Genomic DNA, 4,672 nt, shown 5'->3' on the forward strand with positions numbered 1-4,672 from the left:
GTGGCTTGTTTATACTGGGTGGTTTGTTTATGCTGGGTGGTGTGTTTATGCTGGGTGGTGTGTTTATGCTGGGTGGTGTGTTTATGCTGCGTGGTATGTTTTTGCTGGGTGGTTTGTTTATGCTGGGTGGTTTGTTTATGCTGTGGGTGTGTTTTTCGCTGGGTGGTTTGTTTATGCTGGGTGATTTGTTTGTGCTGGGTGACTTGTTTATGCTGGGTGGTGTGTTTATGCTGGGTGGTGTGTTTCTGCTGGGCGGTGTGTTTATGCTGGGTGGTGTGTTTATGCTGGGTGGTTTGTTCATGCTGGGCGGTTTTTTTATGCTGGGTGGTTTGGTTATGCTGGGTGGTTCGTTTATGCTGGGTTGTTTGTTTTTGTTGCATGGTTTGTTGTTGCTGGGTGGTTTGTTTATTCTGGGTGGTTTGTTTTTGTTGGGTGGTTTTTATGCTGGGCGGTTTGTTTATGCTGGGCGGTTTGTTTATGCTGGGCGGTTTGTTTGTACTGGGTGATTTGTTTGTTTCTGCTGGGTGGTTTGTTTATGCTGGGTGGTTTGTTTGTGCTGGTGGTTTGATTTTTCTGGGTGGTGTGTTTGTGTTTATGCTGGGTGGTTTATTTACACTCACTGGTGTGTTTATGTTGGGTGGTGTGTTTATGTTGGGTGGTGTGTTTATGCTGGGTGTTTGGTTTTTGCTGAGTGGTTTGTTTGTGCTGGGTGGTTTGTTTATACTCAGTGGTTGGATTATGTTGGATGGTTTGTTTCTTCTCAGTCCGTCAGTAATGTTGGATGGTTTGTTTATTCTCAATGGTTTTGTTATGTTGGATGGTTTGTTTATACTCAGTGGTTTGTTAATCTTGGATGGTTTGTTGAAACTCAGTGCTTCAGTTATGTTGGATGGTTTGTTTGTACTCAGTGGTTTTTTTATGCTGGGTGGTTTGTTTGTACTGGGTGATTTGTTTTTTCTGGGTGGTTTGTTTATGCTGGGTGGTTTGTTTATGCTGGGTGGTTTGTTTATGCTGGGTGGTTTGCTTATGCTGGGTGGTTTGTTTTTGCTGGGTGGTTTGTTTGTGCTGGTTGGTTTGTTTGTGCTGGGTGGTTTGTTGTTGTTGCGTGGTTTGTTGTTGCTGGGTGGTTTGTTTATTCTAGGTGGTTTGTTTTTGTGGGGTGGTTTGTTTATGCTGGGTGGTTTGTTTCTGCTGTGCGGTTTGTTTATACTGGGTGGTGTGTTTATGCTGGGTGGTTTGTTGATGCTCGGTGGTTTGTTTTTGCTGAGTGGTTTGTTTTTGTTGGGTGGTTTGTTTATGCTGGTGAGTAGGGTGAATATACTGGTTCTGGCTCGCTTTTCCCCTTGTAAATGAATGGGGGATTTTCATCGATTCATATTTTTTTCTCTAAAAATAAACCCCCTTTTTATCCCAAGGTATATTTATTTGTCTCACCTTTTAACCTGGGGACACTTTTTTTTTTTTTTCAAATATTCCATGCAATAAGATAAAGATTTGTTCAAGTACTAAAGTGGTAATGTGATTTGTTAAAGGTGATTCGAAAGAAATATCTGAAACGTCTAACCCTCGGGACACTCTTTATCAAATAACCGATGCATATTGTTTAGCTCACTCATTGAACCTATTAAGATTTGTTCATTGTCAAATTCCTTCAATAGTTTAATTTTCTTTGCACAATAATTCCCATCTAAAATATTGAAAAACAAAACATTTGAATCTTTATATTTTTTAAGATACCCCTTTTGTGCCATTACAAAATGATAAACTTCTCTTAATGATCTCATCTGGCCACCGCCCGAGTTGCAAATCATTTTTGTGCATAAACCATGCCATAAAAAAAAGTTTTGTTTCAAATGTTTTCAGTTCGTGTCATGAAAATGAGGAAGTGTTTTTTTTTGACACAGTCATGCTGTGTGAATGAGGAAGTGTTTTTGGACAGTCATGCTGTGAAAAAATAGGAACTAATCTGTGAGACAAGGTCTCGTGTTTATATTTTATCTCAGAACACGAACTGAAAACATTTGAATCAAAACCATTTTAGGGTATTTTAAGTATGTTTTAAAAATGATTCATACAATTTGAGAATATATCTCCCAGTTATTTTCCAAGCTGTCTCTCCCGAAGCGTCATTTCCTGTGGCCACACCCAATGATTAAGCAATCTCCTCATCATTGCTTTATAAGTGATTCGCCAGACAAAGTTTCTGCCAGACGGGATTTTCATTTTTACAACTGAGACATGAGCGATCTTTCTTCCGCGAACAAAACAGCTCAACACAAAGTTGGTAAGCCTGTGTATAGGTTCCTCTTTGAACGATGAAGCAATTGATTATAAATTAAATCGTGATAATTCTGATATATATGTATTTTTTTCTTGGCAGGTCCTTGGAAGAAGAGCAGTTTACATATCACGACGAGGTGCATGAAATTAATGCTCTTATTGAAGAGGTCAATCATCTTAGAAGAGAATTGAAAAACATATTTAAAGACTGACACGACGTCTTATCACGGCCTCTGATCTTTTTGCCATCTTGTACCAATGGTAAAAAAATACTGAGACATGGACTCACTCTCTTCCGATGAAGATAACAGCTCACTACAAAGTTGGTAAGTTTGTGTATGGTTTCCTCTTTGAACAATGAAGCAATTGATTATAAATTAAATCGTGATAATGCGAAAATATATATTTTTCCTGGCAGGTCCTTGGAAGAAGTGGCGTTTACATATCACGATGAGGTGCATCAAATGAATGCTCTTATTGAAGAGGTCAATGATTTTAGAAGAGAATTGAAAAACATTTATAATGACTGGTACGAAGTCTTATCACGGCCTCTGATCTCGAATAAATTAAACCAATGGTGAGACACGTGTGTGTGTATGTGTGTATATGTGTGTGTGTGAATATATATATATATATATATATATATATATATATATATATATATATATATATATATATATATATATATATATATATATATATATATACGTGTGTGTGTGTCTCTTTCCCTGTCTGTTTGTCTCTCTCTATCTCTCCCTGTCTGTCTCTTTGTATCTCTCTCTGTCTGTCTTTCTACCTACCTCTCTCTGTCTGTCTCTCCATCTATACCCTTGACTCATTATTAATTTTTTTTTTCAGCTCGATCACACAACATCAGCTGTTGAAGCAATCTGGTACAACACATGATTTTCTGGAGGTAAATGTTTCTGAATTATTATTTAGTTATTTGTTTATTAATATCACTCTCTCTTTGGAATGTCGTCTTATGTTGGTTGCATCATTAGTTTGGACGCGGTTTTACCAGTACACTGGAATTCATTTTATTGGCCTTGGAAGGATGACAGGCTGAGTCGGCCTCCTGGTGTGTTAATTCAGTGGTCAACGAGGCTTGAACTTAGAACCAACAACAGGCTTACTCATATTACCATGTAATTATCTTTATAAAACCTAATTATTATCCACTTTTTGTTTCAAAACAGAATATGGTGTCTGAGTTTCGAAATCACAAGACATCTGAAGAAGATTGCTGGGAAAGATTATACATTCTCGCAAATGAATATTTAATATTTTCAATTTTGATTAATTATATTTGTTTTGTTTACAATTACTTGATTTTGAATTTCAAAAAAAGGATCAAGACATTAAGGAGAGGGGGGTGGGGTGGGGCGGAGGGGGGGGTAGGTGCGCTCCCCCAATGACCTATCACCCCCTCATCCCACTCCTCCCCTCCCCATGTGTGTGTTTGGGGAAGGGTGGGGGTGGGATGAGGGAGGTGGTGGGTCAAAGGTGGGGGCGCACAGGGGGATGAGGGGGTGGGGCTTGTGTGGGCGGGGCTTGCGTGGGTGGGGTTTATGTGAGCGGGGCTTCGGTGTGGGAGGGGCGTGTGTGGGCGGGGCTTGTGGGAGGGCGTTTATGTGGGTGGGGCTTGTGTGGGTGGGCTTCGGTGGGGTTTGTGTGGGCAGGGTTATCTGTGGGTGGAGCTTGTGTGGGCAGGGTTTATGTGGGTGGAGCTTGTGTGGGAGGGGTTTATGTGGGCAGGGTTTATGTGGGCAGGGTTTATGTGGGCGGGGCTTCGGTGGGGTTTATGTGGGTGGGCGTCGGTGGGGCTTGTGTGGACAGGGTTTATGTTGGTGGAGCTTGTGTGGGCGGGGCTTGTGTGTGGGTCATCGGTCGGGTTTATGTGGGTGGGCTTAGGTGGGGTTTGTGTGGGCAGGGTTTATGTGGGTGGAGCTTGTGTGGGAGGGGTTTATGTGGGCAGGGTTTATGTGGGCGGGGCTTCGGTGGGGCTTATGTGGGATGGGTGAATGTGGATGAGGCTTATGTGGATGAGGTTTGTGTGGATAAATGGATGGGTGGATGGGTGGATGAGTGGAGCTTGTGTGGATGGGTGGATAATTTTTTAATTTAATAAACATGTTGTGTGTGGGGAACTAATCACTAATTATGTGAATATGATGAATATTGGGTGGAGCTTGTGTGGGGTTTGTGTGTGTGGAGCTTGTGAGGGGTTTGTGTGTGTTGAGTTTTTGTGTGGGGTTTGTGTGTGTGGAGCTTGTGTGGGGTTTGTGTGGAGTTTGTGTGGGGTGGGGTTTGTGTGGAGCTTGTGTGGGGTGGCGTTTATGTGGGTGGGTTTTGTGTGGGCGGAGTCAAAAAAGGGGCGGAGTCAAAAAAT

The 4,672-nt window shown here is 41.6% G+C and overlaps 1 long non-coding RNA gene across 1 annotated transcript; it reads left to right on the plus strand.

Moving 5' to 3' along the window:
* Nucleotides 1-244: 244 nt before the first annotated feature.
* On the plus strand, nt 245-3,644 carry LOC147007576 (uncharacterized). The gene is made up of 3 exons (XR_015054110.1): nt 245-2,606; nt 2,699-2,857; nt 3,139-3,644. It is a non-coding gene; the product is annotated as an uncharacterized LOC147007576 (long non-coding RNA).
* The last annotated feature ends 1,028 nt before the right edge of the window (nt 3,645-4,672 follow it).

This window comes from Eptatretus burgeri, unplaced genomic scaffold (assembly GCF_056783735.1).
Source record: "Eptatretus burgeri isolate ZD-2024b unplaced genomic scaffold, Ebu_testis_v1 Ebu_testis_scaffold_96, whole genome shotgun sequence".
NCBI classification, from domain to species: domain Eukaryota; kingdom Metazoa; phylum Chordata; class Myxini; order Myxiniformes; family Myxinidae; genus Eptatretus; species Eptatretus burgeri.